At 42.5% G+C, this 20,128-nt stretch overlaps 13 non-coding genes across 13 annotated transcripts; all 13 read right to left on the bottom strand.

Moving 5' to 3' along the window:
- Positions 1 to 2,122: 2,122 nt before the first annotated feature.
- On the bottom strand, positions 2,123 to 2,236 carry trnal-caa (transfer RNA leucine (anticodon CAA)). The gene is made up of 2 exons: positions 2,199 to 2,236; positions 2,123 to 2,168 (listed from the first exon to the last, which is right to left on the bottom strand). It is a non-coding gene; the product is annotated as a tRNA-Leu (tRNA).
- Positions 2,237 to 3,339: 1,103 nt separating this feature from the next.
- trnal-caa (transfer RNA leucine (anticodon CAA)) lies at positions 3,340 to 3,453 on the bottom strand. The gene is made up of 2 exons: positions 3,416 to 3,453; positions 3,340 to 3,385 (listed from the first exon to the last, which is right to left on the bottom strand). It is a non-coding gene; the product is annotated as a tRNA-Leu (tRNA).
- Positions 3,454 to 4,556: 1,103 nt separating this feature from the next.
- Positions 4,557 to 4,670, bottom strand: trnal-caa (transfer RNA leucine (anticodon CAA)). Its single transcript has 2 exons — positions 4,633 to 4,670; positions 4,557 to 4,602 (listed from the first exon to the last, which is right to left on the bottom strand). It is a non-coding gene; the product is annotated as a tRNA-Leu (tRNA).
- Positions 4,671 to 5,770: 1,100 nt separating this feature from the next.
- On the bottom strand, positions 5,771 to 5,884 carry trnal-caa (transfer RNA leucine (anticodon CAA)). The gene is made up of 2 exons: positions 5,847 to 5,884; positions 5,771 to 5,816 (listed from the first exon to the last, which is right to left on the bottom strand). It is a non-coding gene; the product is annotated as a tRNA-Leu (tRNA).
- A 1,012-nt stretch (positions 5,885 to 6,896) lies between these two features.
- On the bottom strand, positions 6,897 to 7,010 carry trnal-caa (transfer RNA leucine (anticodon CAA)). The gene is made up of 2 exons: positions 6,973 to 7,010; positions 6,897 to 6,942 (listed from the first exon to the last, which is right to left on the bottom strand). It is a non-coding gene; the product is annotated as a tRNA-Leu (tRNA).
- A 1,104-nt stretch (positions 7,011 to 8,114) lies between these two features.
- Positions 8,115 to 8,228, bottom strand: trnal-caa (transfer RNA leucine (anticodon CAA)). Its single transcript has 2 exons — positions 8,191 to 8,228; positions 8,115 to 8,160 (listed from the first exon to the last, which is right to left on the bottom strand). It is a non-coding gene; the product is annotated as a tRNA-Leu (tRNA).
- A 1,224-nt stretch (positions 8,229 to 9,452) lies between these two features.
- Positions 9,453 to 9,566, bottom strand: trnal-caa (transfer RNA leucine (anticodon CAA)). The gene is made up of 2 exons: positions 9,529 to 9,566; positions 9,453 to 9,498 (listed from the first exon to the last, which is right to left on the bottom strand). It is a non-coding gene; the product is annotated as a tRNA-Leu (tRNA).
- A 1,103-nt stretch (positions 9,567 to 10,669) lies between these two features.
- trnal-caa (transfer RNA leucine (anticodon CAA)) lies at positions 10,670 to 10,783 on the bottom strand. The gene is made up of 2 exons: positions 10,746 to 10,783; positions 10,670 to 10,715 (listed from the first exon to the last, which is right to left on the bottom strand). It is a non-coding gene; the product is annotated as a tRNA-Leu (tRNA).
- A 2,229-nt stretch (positions 10,784 to 13,012) lies between these two features.
- Positions 13,013 to 13,126, bottom strand: trnal-caa (transfer RNA leucine (anticodon CAA)). The gene is made up of 2 exons: positions 13,089 to 13,126; positions 13,013 to 13,058 (listed from the first exon to the last, which is right to left on the bottom strand). It is a non-coding gene; the product is annotated as a tRNA-Leu (tRNA).
- Positions 13,127 to 14,229: 1,103 nt separating this feature from the next.
- Positions 14,230 to 14,343, bottom strand: trnal-caa (transfer RNA leucine (anticodon CAA)). The gene is made up of 2 exons: positions 14,306 to 14,343; positions 14,230 to 14,275 (listed from the first exon to the last, which is right to left on the bottom strand). It is a non-coding gene; the product is annotated as a tRNA-Leu (tRNA).
- A 1,103-nt stretch (positions 14,344 to 15,446) lies between these two features.
- On the bottom strand, positions 15,447 to 15,560 carry trnal-caa (transfer RNA leucine (anticodon CAA)). The gene is made up of 2 exons: positions 15,523 to 15,560; positions 15,447 to 15,492 (listed from the first exon to the last, which is right to left on the bottom strand). It is a non-coding gene; the product is annotated as a tRNA-Leu (tRNA).
- Positions 15,561 to 16,660: 1,100 nt separating this feature from the next.
- On the bottom strand, positions 16,661 to 16,774 carry trnal-caa (transfer RNA leucine (anticodon CAA)). The gene is made up of 2 exons: positions 16,737 to 16,774; positions 16,661 to 16,706 (listed from the first exon to the last, which is right to left on the bottom strand). It is a non-coding gene; the product is annotated as a tRNA-Leu (tRNA).
- Positions 16,775 to 19,092: 2,318 nt separating this feature from the next.
- Positions 19,093 to 19,206, bottom strand: trnal-caa (transfer RNA leucine (anticodon CAA)). The gene is made up of 2 exons: positions 19,169 to 19,206; positions 19,093 to 19,138 (listed from the first exon to the last, which is right to left on the bottom strand). It is a non-coding gene; the product is annotated as a tRNA-Leu (tRNA).
- Positions 19,207 to 20,128: the final 922 nt, after the last annotated feature.

The raw sequence follows: 20,128 nt of genomic DNA, 5'->3' as shown, positions 1-20,128 counted from the left end.
TTCAGCTCAGCTAGCCAAGTACATTGTGGATAAGTAACTATAGTTCTTAGAAAGTTGGCAGAGTAATGGATGAGAAAGGGCTAACCTCAATTGTAAAATGCTATTCTGTATCAGATGACGGTTAAATATAATTTCCAAGACTACATAGTTCTGCAGTTATTCTGTCTGGATACTACACAGAAAGTGACATTTTTAAAACTTTGCTCCACTTTAATTCCTACCACACAATGGTCTACCTGTAGAAGACAGACAGCAGTGTTCTCCAAACTGTAGAAAATTGTATCAAGGAAAGAATGGCCTGGCCATTTCCAACATCCGGATAAAGTCATGTAACTTGATTTTGGTAGTGTTCTTAGCAGCACATGGATGTCCATGTCCATTGTCAAATCTTAGGACAATAGCAAACTAAGTCAGGAGGTGAAGTCATCTGGCCTTCTACAGAACGATGCTGACTGGAAATGCAAGATAGAGTGGCAGAACTAAGCCAAAGTCGTCTCTCTGCAGGATCATTAAAGTTGGATGTCAAGGCTTTGTCGGACGTTCGGTTCAAAAGGTATCTAACACACTCTGTGAAACAGGTAGTTCAGAATTCTGCTGATTCAGACTCTGATTCTGCACAATGAGCATCCATGTGGATATGAGTCAAAAGGGGCAGAACCGCAGTAATCGGCATGTGCGTCGCACCTTGAAAACTGTGTCATGTTCCTCAAACTATTTCTGAAGCAATTTTGTTGTGTGGCAGCTCCCAGCATCCTACTGAAACAGGCAACTGCAATTAGGGAATACCACTGCAGTGAAGAAATGTCCTTGGACTGCAACATATTAAGGGTAGTTAGCACATGTCAAAATCGACTCCGCAAGAATGCTAGAAGAGCCGGCTACCCAGTAGAAGATTGCCTGTTATATTGCATTGCCACCTTTCGATTGGACATCCAGGTGCCCTCATGTGTCCAGGTAAGCCAAAATACATGCAAGTTATTTTAAAACAGTCATACATGTCAAAAGTGGGATTCGAACCGACGCCTCCAATCGGAGAGCAGAATCCTCCTTATCACAGGGGAAAGGTATTAACCTTGAGTCTGGCGCCTTAGACCGCTCGGCCATCCTGACACCTGGCAAACTGTTTCAACAGAGGTCTTATCACTGGTAGTATTTGTTACCATATGCCAGGAGACAGTAGACATAATTTGATGAGGTCTCAAGCCAAAGAACACCAATTCAGCTCAGCTAGCCAAGTACATTGTGGATAAGTAACTATAGTAGTTAGAAAGTTGGCAGAGTAATGGATGAGAAAGGGCTAACCTCAATTGTAAAATGCTATTCTGTATCAGATGATGGTTAAATATAATTTCCAAGACTACATGGTTCTGCAGTTATTCTGTCTGGATACTACACAGAAAGTGACATTTTTTAAAATTTGCTCCACTTTAATTCCTACCACACAATGGCCTACATGTAGAAGACAGACAGCAGTGTTCTCCAAACTGTAGAAAATTGTATCAAGGAAAGAATGGCCTGGCCATTTCCAACATCCGGATAAAGTCATGTAACTTGATTTTAGTAGTGTTCTTAGCAGCACATGGATGTCCATGTCCATTGTCAAATCCTAGGACAATAGCAAACTAAGTCAAGAGGTGAAGTCATCTGGCCTTCGACAGAACGATGCTGACTGGAAATGCAAGATAGAGTGGCAGAACTAAGCCAAAGTCGTCTCTCTGCAAGATCATTAAAGTTGGATGTCAAGGCTTTGTCGGACGTTCGGTTTAAAAGGTATCTAACACACTCTGTGAAACAGGTAGTTTAGAAACTAAGTCAAAACTGTGTCATGTTCCTCAAACTATTTCTGAAGCAATTTTGTTGTGTGGCAGCACCCAGCATCCTACTGAAACAGGCAACTGCAATTAGGGAATACCACTGCAGTGAAGAAATGTCCTTGGACTGCAACATATTAAGGGTAGTTAGCACATGTCAAAATCGACTCCGCAAGAATGCTAGAAGAGCCGGCTACCCAGTAGAAGATTGCCTGTTATATTGCATTGCCACCTTTCGATTGGACATCCAGGTGCCCTCATTTGTCCAGGTAAGCCAAAATACATGCAAGTTATTTTAAAACAGTCATACATGTCAGAAGTGGGATTCGAACCCACGCCTCCAATCGGAGACCAGAATCCTCCTCATCACAGGGGAAAGGTATTAACCTTGAGTCTGGCGCCTTAGACCGCTCGGCCATCCTGACACCTGGCAAACTGTTTCAACAGAGGTCTTATCACTGGTAGTATTTGGTACCATATGCCAGGAGACAGTAGACATAATTTGATGAGGTCTCAGGCCAAAGAACACCAATTCAGCTAAGCTAGCCAAGTACATTGTGGATAAGTAACTATAGTTCTTAGAAAGTTGGCAAAGTAATGGATGAGAAAGGGCTAACCTCAATTGTAAAATGCTATTCTGTATCAGATGACGGTTAAATATAATTTCCAAGACTACATGGTTCTGCAGTTATTCTGTCTGGATACTACACAGAAAGTGACATTTTTTAAAATTTGCTCCACGTTAATTCCTACCACACAATGGCCTACCTGTAGAAGACAGACAGCAGTGTTCTCCAAACTGTAGAAAATTGTATCAAGGAAAGAATGGCCTGGCCATTTCCAACATCCGGATAAAGTCATGTAACTTGATTTTAGTAGTGTTCTTAGCAGCACATGGATGTCCATGTCCATTGTCAAATCTTAGGACAATAGCAAACTAAGTCAAGAGGTGAAGTCATCTGGCCTTCTACAGAACGATGCTGACTGGAAATGCAAGATAGAGTGGCAGAACTAAGCCAAAGTCGTCTCTCTGCAAGATCATTAAAGTTGGATGTCAAGGCTTTGTCGGACGTTGGGTTTAAAAGGTATCTAACACACTCTGTGAAACAGGTAGTTCAGAATTCTGCTGATTCAGACTCTGATTCTGCACAATGAGCATCCATGTGGATATGAGTCAAAAGGGGCAGAACCGCAGTAATCGGCATGTGCGTCGCACCTTGAAAACTGTGTCATGTTCCTCAAACTATTTCTGAAGCAATTTTGTTGTGTGGCAGCACCCAGCATCCTACTGAAACAGGCAACTGCAATTAGGGAATACCACTGCAGTGAAGAAATGTCCTTGGACTGCAACATATTAAGGGTAGTTAACACATGTCAAAATCGACTCCGCAAGAATGCTAGAAGAGCCGGCTACCCAGTAGAAGATTGCCTGTTATATTGCATTGCCACCTTTCGATTGGACATCCAGGTGCCCTCATTTGTCCAGGTAAGCCAAAATACATGCAAGTTATTTTAAAACAGTCATACATGTCAGAAGTGGGATTCGAACCCACGCCTCCAATCGGAGAGCAGAATCCTCCTCAGCACAGGGGAAAGGTATTAACCTTGAGTCTGGCGCCTTAGACCGCTCGGCCATCCTGACAGCTGGCACACTGTTTCAACAGAGGTCTTATCACTGGTAGTATTTGTTACCATATGCCAGGAGACAGTAGACATAATTTGATGAGGTCTCAAGCCAAAGAACACCAATTCAGCTAAGCTAGCCAAGTACATTGTGGATAAGTAACTATAGTTCTTAGAAAGTTGGCAGAGTAATTGATAAGAAAGGGCTAACCTCAATTGTAAAATGCTATTCTGTATCAGATGACGGTTAAATATAATTTCCAAGACTACATGGTTCTGCAGTTATTCTGTCTGGATACTACACAGAAAGTGACATTTTTTAAAATTTGCTCCACGTTAATTCCTACCACACAATGGCCTACCTGTAGAAGACAGACAGCAGTGTTCTCCGAACTGTAGAAAATTGTATCAAGGAAAGAATGGCCTGGCCATTTCCAACATCCGGATAAAGTCATGTAACTTGATTTTAGTAGTGTTCTTAGCAGCACATGGATGTCCATGTCCATTGTCAAATCTTAGGACAATAGCAAACTAAGTCAAGAGGTGAAGTCATCTGGCCTTCTACAGAACGATGCTGACTGGAAATGCAAGATAGAGTGGCAGAACTAAGCCAAAGTCGTCTCTCTGCAAGATTATTAAAGTTGGATGTCAAGGCTTTGTCGGACGTTCGGTTCAAAAGGTATCTAACACACTCTGTGAAACAGGTAGTTCAGAATTCTGCTGATTCAGACTCTGATTCTGCACAATGAGCATCCATGTGGATATGAGTCAAAAGGGGCAGAACCGCAGTAATCGGCATGTGCGTCGCACCTTGAAAACTGTGTCATGTTCCTCAAACTATTTCTGAAGCAATTTTGTTGTGTGGCAGCACCCAGCATCCTACTGAAACAGGCAACTGCAATTAGGGAATACCACTGCAGTGAAGAAATGTCCTTGGACTGCAACATATTAAGGGTAGTTAGCACATGTCAAAATCGACTCCGCAAGAATGCTAGAAGAGCCGGCTACCCAGTAGAAGATTGCCTGTTATATTGCATTGCCACCTTTCGATTGGACATCCAGGTGCCCTCATTTGTCCAGGTAAGCCAAAATACATGCAAGTTATTTTAAAACAGTCATACATGTCAGAAGTGGGATTCGAACCCACGCCTCCAATCGGAGACCAGAATCCTCCTCATCACAGGGGAAAGTTATTAACCTTGAGTCTGGCGCCTTAGACCGCTCGGCCATCCTGACACCCGGCACACTGTTTCAACAGAGGTCTTATCACTGGTAGTATTTGTTACCATATGCCAGGAGACAGTAGACATAATTTGATGAGGTCTCAAGCCAAAGAACACCAATTCAGCTAAGCTAGCCAAGTACATTGTGGATAAGTAACTATAGTTCTTAGAAAGTTGGCAGAGTAATGGATGAGAAAGGGGTAACCTCAATTGTAAAATGCTATTCTGTATCAGATGACGGTTAAATATAATTTCCAAGCCTACATGGTTCTGCAGTTATTCTGTCTGGATACTACACAGAAAGTGACATTTTTTAAAATTTGCTCCACTTTAATTCCTACCTTACAATGGCCTACCTGTAGAAGACAGACAGCAGTGTTCTCCAAACTGTAGAAAATTGTATCAAGGAAAGAATGGCCTGGCCATTTCCAACATCCGGATAAAGTCATGTAACTTGATTTTAGTAGTGTTCTTAGCAGCACATGGATGTCCATGTCCATTGTCAAATCTTAGGACAATAGCAAACTAAGTCAAGAGGTGAAGTCATCTGGCCTTCTACAGAACGATGCTGACTGGAAATGCAAGATAGAGTGCCAGAACTAAGCCAAAGTCGTCTCTCTGCAAGATCATTAAAGTTGGATGTCAAGGCTTTGTCATAGTTCGGTTCAAAAGGTATCTAACACACTGTGAAACAGGTAGTTCAGAATTCTGCTGATTCAGACTCTGATTCTGCACAATGAGCATCCATGTGGATATGAGTCAAAAGGGGCAGAACCGCAGTAATCGGCATGTGCGTCGCACCTTGAAAACTGTGTCATGTTCTTCAAACTATTTCTGAAGCAATTTTGTTGTGTGGTAGCACCCAGCATCCTACTGAAACAGGCAACTGCAATTAGGGAATACCACTGCAGTGAAGAAATGTCCTTGGACTGCAACATATTAAGGGTAGTTAGCACATGTCAAAATCGACTCCGCAAGAATGCTAGAAGAGCCGGCTACCCAGTAGAAGATTGCCTGTTATATTGCATTGCCACCTTTCGATTGGACATCCAGGTGCCCTCATTTGTCCAGGTAAGCCAAAATACATGCAAGTTATTTTAAAACAGTCATACATGTCAGAAGTGGGATTCGAACCCACGCCTCCAATCGGAGACCAGAATCCTCCTCATCACAGGGGAAAGGTATTAACCTTGAGTCTGGTGCCTTAGACCGCTCGGCCATCCTGACACCTGGCAAACTGTTTCAACAGAGGTCTTATCACTGGTAGTATTTGGTACCATATGCCAGGAGACAGTAGACATAATTTGATGAGGTCTCAGGCCAAAGAACACCAATTCAGCTAAGCTAGCCAAGTACATTGTGGATAAGTAACTATAGTTCTTAGAAAGTTGGCAGAGTAATGGATGAGAAAGGGCTAACCTCAATTGTAAAATGCTATTCTGTATCAGATGACGGTTAAATATAATTTCCAAGACTACATAGTTCTGCAGTTATTCTGTCTGGATACTACACAGAAAGTGACATTTTTAAAACTTTGCTCCACTTTAATTCCTACCACACAATGGTCTACCTGTAGAAGACAGACAGCAGTGTTCTCCAAACTGTAGAAAATTGTATCAAGGAAAGAATGGCCTGGCCATTTCCAACATCCGGATAAAGTCATGTAACTTGATTTTGGTAGTGTTCTTAGCAGCACATGGATGTCCATGTCCATTGTCAAATCTTAGGACAATAGCAAACTAAGTCAGGAGGTGAAGTCATCTGGCCTTCTACAGAACGATGCTGACTGGAAATGCAAGATAGAGTGGCAGAACTAAGCCAAAGTCGTCTCTCTGCAAGATCATTAAAGTTGGATGTCAAGGCTTTGTCGGACGTTCGGTTCAAAAGGTATCTAACACACTCTGTGAAACAGGTAGTTCAGAAACTAAGTCAAAACTGTGTCATGTTCCTCAAACTATTTCTGAAGCAATTTTGTTGTGTGGCAGCACCCAGCATCCTACTGAAACAGGCAACTGCAATTAGGGAATACCACTGCAGTGAAGAAATGTCCTTGGACTGCAACATATTAAGGGTAGTTAGCACATGTCAAAATCGACTCCGCAAGAATGCTAGAAGAGCCGGCTACCCAGTAGAAGATTGCCTGTTATATTGCATTGCCACCTTTCGATTGGACATCCAGGTGCCCTCATTTGTCCAGGTAAGCCAAAATACATGCAAGTTATTTTAAAACAGTCATACATGTCAGAAGTGGGATTTGAACCCACGCCTCCAATCGGAGACCAGAATCCTCCTCATCACAGGGGAAAGGAATTAACCTTGAGTCTGGCGCCTTAGACCGCTCGGCCATCCTGACACCTGGCAAACTGTTTCAACAGAGGTCTTATCACTGGTAGTATTTGTTACCATATGCCAGGAGACAGTAGACATAATTTGATGAGGTCTCAAGCCAAAGAACACCAATTCAGCTAAGCTAGCCAAGTACATTGTGGATAAGTAACTATAGTTCTTAGAAAGTTGGCAGAGTAATGGATGAGAAAGGGCTAACCTCAATTGTAAAATGCTATTCTGTATCAGATGACGGTTAAATATCATTTCCAAGACTACATGGTTCTGCAGTTATTCTGTCTGGATACTACACAGAAAGTGTCATTTTTTTAAAATTTGCTCCACTTTAATTCCTACCACACAATGGCCTACCTGTAGAAGACAGACAGCAGTGTACTCCAAACTGTAGAAAATTGTATCAAGGAAAGAATGGCCTGGCCATTTCCAACATCCGGATAAAGTCATGTAACTTGATTTTGGTAGTGTTCTTAGCAGCACATGGATGTCCATGTCCATTGTCAAATCTTAGGACAATAGCAAACTAAGTCAAGAGGTGAAGTCATCTGGCCTTCTACAGAACGATGCTGACTGGAAATGCAAGATAGAGTGGCAGAACTAAGCCAAAGTCGTCTCTCTGCAAGATCATTAAAGTTGGATGTCAAGGCTTTGTCGGACGTTCGGTTCAAAAGGTATCTAACACACTCTGTGAAACAGGTAGTTCAGAATTCTGCTGATTCAGACTCTGATTCTGCACAATGAGCATCCATGTGGATATGAGTCAAAAGGGGCAGAACCGCAGTAATCGGCATGTGCGTCGCACCTTGAAAACTGTGTCATGTTCCTCAAACTATTTCTGAAGCAATTTTGTTGTGTGGCAGCACCCAGCATCCTACTGAAACAGGCAACTGCAATTAGGGAATACCACTGCAGTGAAGAAATGTCCTTGGACTGCAACATATTAAGGGTAGTTAACACATGTCAAAATCGACTCCGCAAGAATGCTAGAAGAGCCGGCTACCCAGTAGAAGATTGCCTGTTATATTGCATTGCCACCTTTCGATTGGACATCCAGGTGCCCTCATTTGTCCAGGTAAGCCAAAATACATGCAAGTTATTTTAAAACAGTCATACATGTCAGAAGTGGGATTCGAACCCACGCCTCCAATCGGAGACCAGAATCCTCCTCATCACAGGGGAAAGGTATTAACCTTGAGTCTGGCGCCTTAGACCGCTCGGCCATCCTGACACCTGGCAAACTGTTTCAACAGAGGTCTTATCACTGGTAGTATTTGTTACCATATGCCAGGAGACAGTAGACATAATTTGATGAGGTCTCAAGCCAAAGAACACCAATTCAGCTCAGCTAGCCAAGTACATTGTGGATAAGTAACTATAGTAGTTAGAAAGTTGGCAGAGTAATGGATGAGAAAGGGCTAACCTCAAATGTAAAATGCTATTCTGTATCAGCTATTTCAACAGAGGTCTTATCACTGGTAGTATTTGGTACCATATGCCAGGAGACAGTAGACATAATTTGATGAGGTCTCGAGGCCAAAGAACACCAATTCAGCTCAGCTAGCCAAGTATGTTGTGGATAAGTAACTATAGTTCTTAGAAAGTTGGCAGAGTAATGGATGAGAAAGGGCTAACCTCAATTGTAAAATGCTATTCTGTATCAGATGACGGTTAAATATCATTTCCAAGACTACATGGTTCTGCAGTTATTCTGTCTGGATACTACACAGAAAGTGACATTTTTTAAAATTTGCTCCACTTTAATTCCTACCTCACAATGGCCTACCTGTAGAAGACAGACAGCAGTGTTCTCCAAACTGTAGAAAATTGTATCAAGGAAAGAATGGCCTGGCCATTTCCAACATCCGGATAAAGTCATGTAACTTGATTTTAGTAGTGTTCTTAGCAGCACATGGATGTCCATGTCCATTGTCAAATCTTAGGACAATAGCAAACTAAGTCAAGAGGTGAAGTCATCTGGCCTTCTACTGAACGATGCTGACTGGAAATGCAAGATAGAGTGGCAGAACTAAGCCAAAGTCGTCTCTCTGCAAGATCATTAAAGTTGGATGTCAAGGCTTTGTCGGACGTTCGGTTCAAAAGGTATCTAACACACTCTGTGAAACAGGTAGTTCAGAAACTAAGTCAAAACTGTGTCATGTTCCTCAAACTATTTCTGAAGCAATTTTGTTGTGTGGCAGCACCCAGCATCCTACTGAAACAGGCAACTGCAATTAGGAAATACCACTGCAGTGAAGAAATGTCCTTGGAGTGCAACATATTAAGGGTAGTTGGCACATGTCAAAATCGACTCCGCAAGAATGCTAGAAGAGCCGGCTACCCAGTAGAAGATTGCCTGTTATATTGCATTGCCACCTTTCGATTGGACATCCAGGTGCCCTCATTTGTCCAGGTAAGCCAAAATACATGCAAGTTATTTTAAAACAGTCATACATGTCAGAAGTGGGATTCGAACCCACGCCTCCAATCGGAGACCAGAATCCTCCTCATCACAGGGGAAAGGTATTAACCTTGAGTCTGGCGCCTTAGACCGCTCGGCCATCCTGACACCTGGCAAACTGTTTCAACAGAGGTCTTATCACTGGTAGTATTTGTTACCATATGCCAGGAGACAGTAGACATAATTTGATGAGGTCTCAAGCCAAAGAACACCAATTCAGCTAAGCTAGCCAAGTACATTGTGGATAAGTAACTATAGTTCTTAGAAAGTTGGCAGAGTAATGGATGAGAAAGGGCTAACCTCAATTGTAAAATGCTATTCTGTATCAGATGACGGTTAAATATCATTTCCAAGACTACATGGTTCTGCAGTTATTCTGTCTGGATACTACACAGAAAGTGACATTTTTTAAAATTTGCTCCACTTTAATTCCTACCACACAATGGCCTACCTGTAGAAGACAGACAGCAGTGTTCTCCAAACTGTAGAAAATTGTATCAAGGAAAGAATGGCCTGGCCATTTCCAACATCCGGATAAAGTCATGTAACTTGATTTTGGTAGTGTTCTTAGCAGCACATGGATGTCCATGTCCATTGTCAAATCTTAGGACAATAGCAAACTAAGTCAAGAGGTGAAGTCATCTGGCCTTCTACAGAACGATGCTGACTGGAAATGCAAGATAGAGTGGCAGAACTAAGCCAAAGTCGTCTCTCTGCAAGATCATTAAAGTTGGATGTCAAGGCTTTGTCGGACGTTCGGTTCAAAAGGTATCTAACACACTCTGTGAAACAGGTAGTTCAGAATTCTGCTGATTCAGACTCTGATTCTGCACAATGAGCATCCATGTGGATATGAGTCAAAAGGGGCAGAACCGCAGTAATCGGCATGTGCGTCGCACCTTGAAAACTGTGTCATGTTCCTCAAACTATTTCTGAAGCAATTTTGTTGTGTGGCAGCACCCAGCATCCTACTGAAACAGGCAACTGCAATTAGGGAATACCACTGCAGTGAAGAAATGTCCTTGGACTGCAACATATTAAGGGTAGTTAACACATGTCAAAATCGACTCCGCAAGAATGCTAGAAGAGCCGGCTACCCAGTAGAAGATTGCCTGTTATATTGCATTGCCACCTTTCGATTGGACATCCAGGTGCCCTCATTTGTCCAGGTAAGCCAAAATACATGCAAGTTATTTTAAAACAGTCATACATGTCAGAAGTGGGATTCGAACCCACGCCTCCAATCGGAGACCAGAATCCTCCTCATCACAGGGGAAAGGTATTAACCTTGAGTCTGGCGCCTTAGACCGCTCGGCCATCCTGACACCTGGCAAACTGTTTCAACAGAGGTCTTATCACTGGTAGTATTTGGTACCATATGCCAGGAGACAGTAGACATAATTTGATGAGGTCTCAAGCCAAAGAACACCAATTCAGCTCAGCTAGCCAAGTACATTGTGGATAAGTAACTATAGTTCTTAGAAAGTTGGCAGAGTAATGGATGAGAAAGGGCTAACCTCAATTGTAAAATGCTATTCTGTATCAGATGACGGTTAAATATAATTTCCAAGACTACATAGTTCTGCAGTTATTCTGTCTGGATACTACACAGAAAGTGACATTTTTAAAACTTTGCTCCACTTTAATTCCTACCACACAATGGTCTACCTGTAGAAGACAGACAGCAGTGTTCTCCAAACTGTAGAAAATTGTATCAAGGAAAGAATGGCCTGGCCATTTCCAACATCCGGATAAAGTCATGTAACTTGATTTTGGTAGTGTTCTTAGCAGCACATGGATGTCCATGTCCATTGTCAAATCTTAGGACAATAGCAAACTAAGTCAGGAGGTGAAGTCATCTGGCCTTCTACAGAACGATGCTGACTGGAAATGCAAGATAGAGTGGCAGAACTAAGCCAAAGTCGTCTCTCTGCAGGATCATTAAAGTTGGATGTCAAGGCTTTGTCGGACGTTCGGTTCAAAAGGTATCTAACACACTCTGTGAAACAGGTAGTTCAGAATTCTGCTGATTCAGACTCTGATTCTGCACAATGAGCATCCATGTGGATATGAGTCAAAAGGGGCAGAACCGCAGTAATCGGCATGTGCGTCGCACCTTGAAAACTGTGTCATGTTCCTCAAACTATTTCTGAAGCAATTTTGTTGTGTGGCAGCTCCCAGCATCCTACTGAAACAGGCAACTGCAATTAGGGAATACCACTGCAGTGAAGAAATGTCCTTGGACTGCAACATATTAAGGGTAGTTAGCACATGTCAAAATCGACTCCGCAAGAATGCTAGAAGAGCCGGCTACCCAGTAGAAGATTGCCTGTTATATTGCATTGCCACCTTTCGATTGGACATCCAGGTGCCCTCATGTGTCCAGGTAAGCCAAAATACATGCAAGTTATTTTAAAACAGTCATACATGTCAAAAGTGGGATTCGAACCGACGCCTCCAATCGGAGAGCAGAATCCTCCTTATCACAGGGGAAAGGTATTAACCTTGAGTCTGGCGCCTTAGACCGCTCGGCCATCCTGACACCTGGCAAACTGTTTCAACAGAGGTCTTATCACTGGTAGTATTTGTTACCATATGCCAGGAGACAGTAGACATAATTTGATGAGGTCTCAAGCCAAAGAACACCAATTCAGCTCAGCTAGCCAAGTACATTGTGGATAAGTAACTATAGTAGTTAGAAAGTTGGCAGAGTAATGGATGAGAAAGGGCTAACCTCAATTGTAAAATGCTATTCTGTATCAGATGATGGTTAAATATAATTTCCAAGACTACATGGTTCTGCAGTTATTCTGTCTGGATACTACACAGAAAGTGACATTTTTTAAAATTTGCTCCACTTTAATTCCTACCACACAATGGCCTACATGTAGAAGACAGACAGCAGTGTTCTCCAAACTGTAGAAAATTGTATCAAGGAAAGAATGGCCTGGCCATTTCCAACATCCGGATAAAGTCATGTAACTTGATTTTAGTAGTGTTCTTAGCAGCACATGGATGTCCATGTCCATTGTCAAATCCTAGGACAATAGCAAACTAAGTCAAGAGGTGAAGTCATCTGGCCTTCGACAGAACGATGCTGACTGGAAATGCAAGATAGAGTGGCAGAACTAAGCCAAAGTCGTCTCTCTGCAAGATCATTAAAGTTGGATGTCAAGGCTTTGTCGGACGTTCGGTTTAAAAGGTATCTAACACACTCTGTGAAACAGGTAGTTTAGAAACTAAGTCAAAACTGTGTCATGTTCCTCAAACTATTTCTGAAGCAATTTTGTTGTGTGGCAGCACCCAGCATCCTACTGAAACAGGCAACTGCAATTAGGGAATACCACTGCAGTGAAGAAATGTCCTTGGACTGCAACATATTAAGGGTAGTTAGCACATGTCAAAATCGACTCCGCAAGAATGCTAGAAGAGCCGGCTACCCAGTAGAAGATTGCCTGTTATATTGCATTGCCACCTTTCGATTGGACATCCAGGTGCCCTCATTTGTCCAGGTAAGCCAAAATACATGCAAGTTATTTTAAAACAGTCATACATGTCAGAAGTGGGATTCGAACCCACGCCTCCAATCGGAGACCAGAATCCTCCTCATCACAGGGGAAAGGTATTAACCTTGAGTCTGGCGCCTTAGACCGCTCGGCCATCCTGACACCTGGCAAACTGTTTCAACAGAGGTCTTATCACTGGTAGTATTTGGTACCATATGCCAGGAGACAGTAGACATAATTTGATGAGGTCTCAGGCCAAAGAACACCAATTCAGCTAAGCTAGCCAAGTACATTGTGGATAAGTAACTATAGTTCTTAGAAAGTTGGCAAAGTAATGGATGAGAAAGGGCTAACCTCAATTGTAAAATGCTATTCTGTATCAGATGACGGTTAAATATAATTTCCAAGACTACATGGTTCTGCAGTTATTCTGTCTGGATACTACACAGAAAGTGACATTTTTTAAAATTTGCTCCACGTTAATTCCTACCACACAATGGCCTACCTGTAGAAGACAGACAGCAGTGTTCTCCAAACTGTAGAAAATTGTATCAAGGAAAGAATGGCCTGGCCATTTCCAACATCCGGATAAAGTCATGTAACTTGATTTTAGTAGTGTTCTTAGCAGCACATGGATGTCCATGTCCATTGTCAAATCTTAGGACAATAGCAAACTAAGTCAAGAGGTGAAGTCATCTGGCCTTCTACAGAACGATGCTGACTGGAAATGCAAGATAGAGTGGCAGAACTAAGCCAAAGTCGTCTCTCTGCAAGATCATTAAAGTTGGATGTCAAGGCTTTGTCGGACGTTCGGTTTAAAAGGTATCTAACACACTCTGTGAAACAGGTAGTTCAGAATTCTGCTGATTCAGACTCTGATTCTGCACAATGAGCATCCATGTGGATATGAGTCAAAAGGGGCAGAACCGCAGTAATCGGCATGTGCGTCGCACCTTGAAAACTGTGTCATGTTCCTCAAACTATTTCTGAAGCAATTTTGTTGTGTGGCAGCACCCAGCATCCTACTGAAACAGGCAACTGCAATTAGGGAATACCACTGCAGTGAAGAAATGTCCTTGGACTGCAACATATTAAGGGTAGTTAACACATGTCAAAATCGACTCCGCAAGAATGCTAGAAGAGCCGGCTACCCAGTAGAAGATTGCCTGTTATATTGCATTGCCACCTTTCGATTGGACATCCAGGTGCCCTCATTTGTCCAGGTAAGCCAAAATACATGCAAGTTATTTTAAAACAGTCATACATGTCAGAAGTGGGATTCGAACCCACGCCTCCAATCGGAGAGCAGAATCCTCCTCAGCACAGGGGAAAGGTATTAACCTTGAGTCTGGCGCCTTAGACCGCTCGGCCATCCTGACAGCTGGCACACTGTTTCAACAGAGGTCTTATCACTGGTAGTATTTGTTACCATATGCCAGGAGACAGTAGACATAATTTGATGAGGTCTCAAGCCAAAGAACACCAATTCAGCTAAGCTAGCCAAGTACATTGTGGATAAGTAACTATAGTTCTTAGAAAGTTGGCAGAGTAATTGATAAGAAAGGGCTAACCTCAATTGTAAAATGCTATTCTGTATCAGATGACGGTTAAATATAATTTCCAAGACTACATGGTTCTGCAGTTATTCTGTCTGGATACTACACAGAAAGTGACATTTTTTAAAATTTGCTCCACGTTAATTCCTACCACACAATGGCCTACCTGTAGAAGACAGACAGCAGTGTTCTCCGAACTGTAGAAAATTGTATCAAGGAAAGAATGGCCTGGCCATTTCCAACATCCGGATAAAGTCATGTAACTTGATTTTAGTAGTGTTCTTAGCAGCACATGGATGTCCATGTCCATTGTCAAATCTTAGGACAATAGCAAACTAAGTCAAGAGGTGAAGTCATCTGGCCTTCTACAGAACGATGCTGACTGGAAATGCAAGATAGAGTGGCAGAACTAAGCCAAAGTCGTCTCTCTGCAAGATTATTAAAGTTGGATGTCAAGGCTTTGTCGGACGTTCGGTTCAAAAGGTATCTAACACACTCTGTGAAACAGGTAGTTCAGAATTCTGCTGATTCAGACTCTGATTCTGCACAATGAGCATCCATGTGGATATGAGTCAAAAGGGGCAGAACCGCAGTAATCGGCATGTGCGTCGCACCTTGAAAACTGTGTCATGTTCCTCAAACTATTTCTGAAGCAATTTTGTTGTGTGGCAGCACCCAGCATCCTACTGAAACAGGCAACTGCAATTAGGGAATACCACTGCAGTGAAGAAATGTCCTTGGACTGCAACATATTAAGGGTAGTTAGCACATGTCAAAATCGACTCCGCAAGAATGCTAGAAGAGCCGGCTACCCAGTAGAAGATTGCCTGTTATATTGCATTGCCACCTTTCGATTGGACATCCAGGTGCCCTCATTTGTCCAGGTAAGCCAAAATACATGCAAGTTATTTTAAAACAGTCATACATGTCAGAAGTGGGATTCGAACCCACGCCTCCAATCGGAGACCAGAATCCTCCTCATCACAGGGGAAAGTTATTAACCTTGAGTCTGGCGCCTTAGACCGCTCGGCCATCCTGACACCCGGCACACTGTTTCAACAGAGGTCTTATCACTGGTAGTATTTGTTACCATATGCCAGGAGACAGTAGACATAATTTGATGAGGTCTCAAGCCAAAGAACACCAATTCAGCTAAGCTAGCCAAGTACATTGTGGATAAGTAACTATAGTTCTTAGAAAGTTGGCAGAGTAATGGATGAGAAAGGGGTAACCTCAATTGTAAAATGCTATTCTGTATCAGATGACGGTTAAATATAATTTCCAAGCCTACATGGTTCTGCAGTTATTCTGTCTGGATACTACACAGAAAGTGACATTTTTTAAAATTTGCTCCACTTTAATTCCTACCTTACAATGGCCTACCTGTAGAAGACAGACAGCAGTGTTCTCCAAACTGTAGAAAATTGTATCAAGGAAAGAATGGCCTGGCCATTTCCAACATCCGGATAAAGTCATGTAACTTGATTTTAGTAGTGTTCTTAGCAGCACATGGATGTCCATGTCCATTGTCAAATCTTAGGACAATAGCAAACTAAGTCAAGAGGTGAAGTCATCTGGCCTTCTACAGAACGATGCTGACTGGAAATGCAAGATAGAGTGCCAGAACTAAGCCAAAGTCGTCTCTCTGCAAGATCATTAAAGTTGGATGTCAAGGCTTTGTCATAGTTCGGTTCAAAAGGTATCTAACACACTGTGAAACAGGTAGTTCAGAATTCTGCTGATTCAGACTCTGATTCTGCACAATGAGCATCCATGTGGATATGAGTCAAAAGGGGCAGAACCGCAGTAATCGGCATGTGCGTCGCACCTTGAAAACTGTGTCATGTTCTTCAAACTATTTCTGAAGCAATTTTGTTGTGTGGTAGCACCCAGCATCCTACTGAAACAGGCAACTGCAATTAGGGAATACCACTGCAGTGAAGAAATGTCCTTGGACTGCAACATATTAAGGGTAGTTAGCACATGTCAAAATCGACTCCGCAAGAATGCTAGAAGAGCCGGCTACCCAGTAGAAGATTGCCTGTTATATTGCATTGCCACCTTTCGATTGGACATCCAGGTGCCCTCATTTGTCCAGGTAAGCCAAAATACATGCAAGTTATTTTAAAACAGTCATACATGTCAGAAGTGGGATTCGAACCCACGCCTCCAATCGGAGACCAGAATCCTCCTCATCACAGGGGAAAGGTATTAACCTTGAGTCTGGTGCCTTAGACCGCTCGGCCATCCTGACACCTGGCAAACTGTTTCAACAGAGGTCTTATCACTGGTAGTATTTGGTACCATATGCCAGGAGACAGTAGACATAATTTGATGAGGTCTCAGGCCAAAGAACACCAATTCAGCTAAGCTAGCCAAGTACATTGTGGATAAGTAACTATAGTTCTTAGAAAGTTGGCAGAGTAATGGATGAGAAAGGGCTAACCTCAATTGTAAAATGCTATTCTGTATCAGATGACGGTTAAATATAATTTCCAAGACTACATAGTTCTGCAGTTATTCTGTCTGGATACTACACAGAAAGTGACATTTTTAAAACTTTGCTCCACTTTAATTCCTACCACACAATGGTCTACCTGTAGAAGACAGACAGCAGTGTTCTCCAAACTGTAGAAAATTGTATCAAGGAAAGAATGGCCTGGCCATTTCCAACATCCGGATAAAGTCATGTAACTTGATTTTGGTAGTGTTCTTAGCAGCACATGGATGTCCATGTCCATTGTCAAATCTTAGGACAATAGCAAACTAAGTCAGGAGGTGAAGTCATCTGGCCTTCTACAGAACGATGCTGACTGGAAATGCAAGATAGAGTGGCAGAACTAAGCCAAAGTCGTCTCTCTGCAGGATCATTAAAGTTGGATGTCAAGGCTTTGTCGGACGTTCGGTTCAAAAGGTATCTAACACACTCTGTGAAACAGGTAGTTCAGAATTCTGCTGATTCAGACTCTGATTCTGCACAATGAGCATCCATGTGGATATGAGTCAAAAGGGGCAGAACCGCAGTAATCGGCATGTGCGTCGCACCTTGAAAACTGTGTCATGTTCCTCAAACTATTTCTGAAGCAATTTTGTTGTGTGGCAGCTCCCAGCATCCTACTGAAACAGGCAACTGCAATTAGGGAATACCACTGCAGTGAAGAAATGTCCTTGGACTGCAACATATTAAGGGTAGTTAGCACATGTCAAAATCGACTCCGCAAGAATGCTAGAAGAGCCGGCTACCCAGTAGAAGATTGCCTGTTATATTGCATTGCCACCTTTCGATTGGACATCCAGGTGCCCTCATTTGTCCAGGTAAGCCAAAATACATGCAAGTTATTTTAAAACAGTCATACATGTCAAAAGTGGGATTCGAACCGACACCTCCAATCGGAGAGCAGAATCCTCCTTATCACAGGGGAAAGGTATTAACCTTGAGTCTGGCGCCTTAGACCGCTCGGCCATCCTGACACCTGGCAAACTGTTTCAACAGAGGTCTTATCACTGGTAGTATTTGTTACCATATGCCAGGAGACAGTAGACATAATTTGATGAGGTCTCAAGCCAAAGAACACCAATTCAGCTCAGCTAGCCAAGTACATTGTGGATAAGTAACTATAGTAGTTAGAAAGTTGGCAGAGTAATGGATGAGAAAGGGCTAACCTCAATTGTAAAATGCTATTCTGTATCAGATGACGGTTAAATATAATTTCCAAGACTACATGGTTCTGCAGTTATTCTGTCTGGATACTACACAGAAAGTGACATTTTTTAAAATTTGCTCCACTTTAATTCCTACCACACAATGGCCTACCTGTAGAAGACAGACAGCAGTGTTCTCCAAACTGTAGAAAATTGTATCAAGGAAAGAATGGCCTGGCCATTTCCAACATCCGGATAAAGTCATGTAACTTGATTTTAGTAGTGTTCTTAGCAGCACATGGATGTCCATGTCCATTGTCAAATCTTAGGACAATAGCAAACTAAGTCAAGAGGTGAAGTCATCTGGCCTTCTACAGAACAATGCTGACTGGAAATGCAAGATAGAGTGGCAGAACTAAGCCAAAGTCGTCTCTCTGCAAGATCATTAAAGTTGGATGTCAAGGCTTTGTCGGACGTTCGGTTCAAAAGGTATCTAACACACTGTGAAACAGGTAGTTCAGAATTCTGCTGATTCAGACTCTTATTCTGCACAATGAGCATCCATGTGGATATGAGTCAAAAGGGGCAGAACCGCAGTAATCGGCATGTGCGTCGCACCTTGAAAACTGTGTCATGTTCCTCAAACTATTTCTGAAGCAATTTTGTTGTGTGGTAGCACCCAGCATCCTACTGAAACAGGCAACTGCAATTAGGGAATACCACTGCAGTGAAGAAATGTCCTTGGACTGCAACATATTAAGGGTAGTTAGCACATGTCAAAATCGACTCCGCAAGAATGCTAGAAGAGCCGGCTACCCAGTAGAAGATTGCCTGTTATATTGCATTGCCACCTTTCGATTGGACATCCAGGTGCCCTCATTTGTCCAGGTAAGCCAAAATACATGCAAGTTATTTTAAAACAGTCATACATGTCAGAAGTGGGATTCGAACCCACGCCTCCAATCGGAGACCAGAATCCTCCTCATCACAGGGGAAAGGTATTAACCTTGAGTCTGGTGCCTTAGACCGCTCGGCCATCCTGACACCTGGCAAACTGTTTCAACAGAGGTCTTATCACTGGTAGTATTTGGTACCATATGCCAGGAGACAGTAGACATAATTTGATGAGGTCTCAGGCCAAAGAACACCAATTCAGCTAAGCTAGCCAAGTACATTGTGGATAAGTAACTATAGTTCTTAGAAAGTTGGCAGAGTAATGGATGAGAAAGGGCTAACCTCAATTGTAAAATGCTATTCTGTATCAGATGACGGTTAAATATAATTTCCAAGACTACATAGTTCTGCAGTTATTCTGTCTGGATACTACACAGAAAGTGACATTTTTAAAACTTTGCTCCACTTTAATTCCTACCACACAATGGTCTACCTGTAGAAGACAGACAGCAGTGTTCTCCAAACTGTAGAAAATTGTATCAAGGAAAGAATGGCCTGGCCATTTCCAACATCCGGATAAAGTCATGTAACTTGATTTTGGTAGTGTTCTTAGCAGCACATGGATGTCCATGTCCATTGTCAAATCTTAGGACAATAGCAAACTAAGTCAGGAGGTGAAGTCATCTGGCCTTCTACAGAACGATGCTGACTGGAAATGCAAGATAGAGTGGCAGAACTAAGCCAAAGTCGTCTCTCTGCAGGATCATTAAAGTTGGATGTCAAGGCTTTGTCGGACGTTCGGTTCAAAAGGTATCTAACACACTCTGTGAAACAGGTAGTTCAGAATTCTGCTGATTCAGACTCTGATTCTGCACAATGAGCATCCATGTGGATATGAGTCAAAAGGGGCAGAACCGCAGTAATCGGCATGTGCGTCGCACCTTGAAAACTGTGTCATGTTCCTCAAACTATTTCTGAAGCAATTTTGTTGTGTGGCAGCTCCCAGCATCCTACTGAAACAGGCAACTGCAATTAGGGAATACCACTGCAGTGAAGAAATGTCCTTGGACTG

This window comes from Clarias gariepinus, chromosome 5 (genome assembly GCF_024256425.1).
Source record: "Clarias gariepinus isolate MV-2021 ecotype Netherlands chromosome 5, CGAR_prim_01v2, whole genome shotgun sequence".
NCBI lineage: Eukaryota > Metazoa > Chordata > Actinopteri > Siluriformes > Clariidae > Clarias > Clarias gariepinus.
The sequence above is the reverse complement of the archived record's forward strand: the minus strand, read 5'-3'. Positions and strand labels throughout refer to the sequence as shown.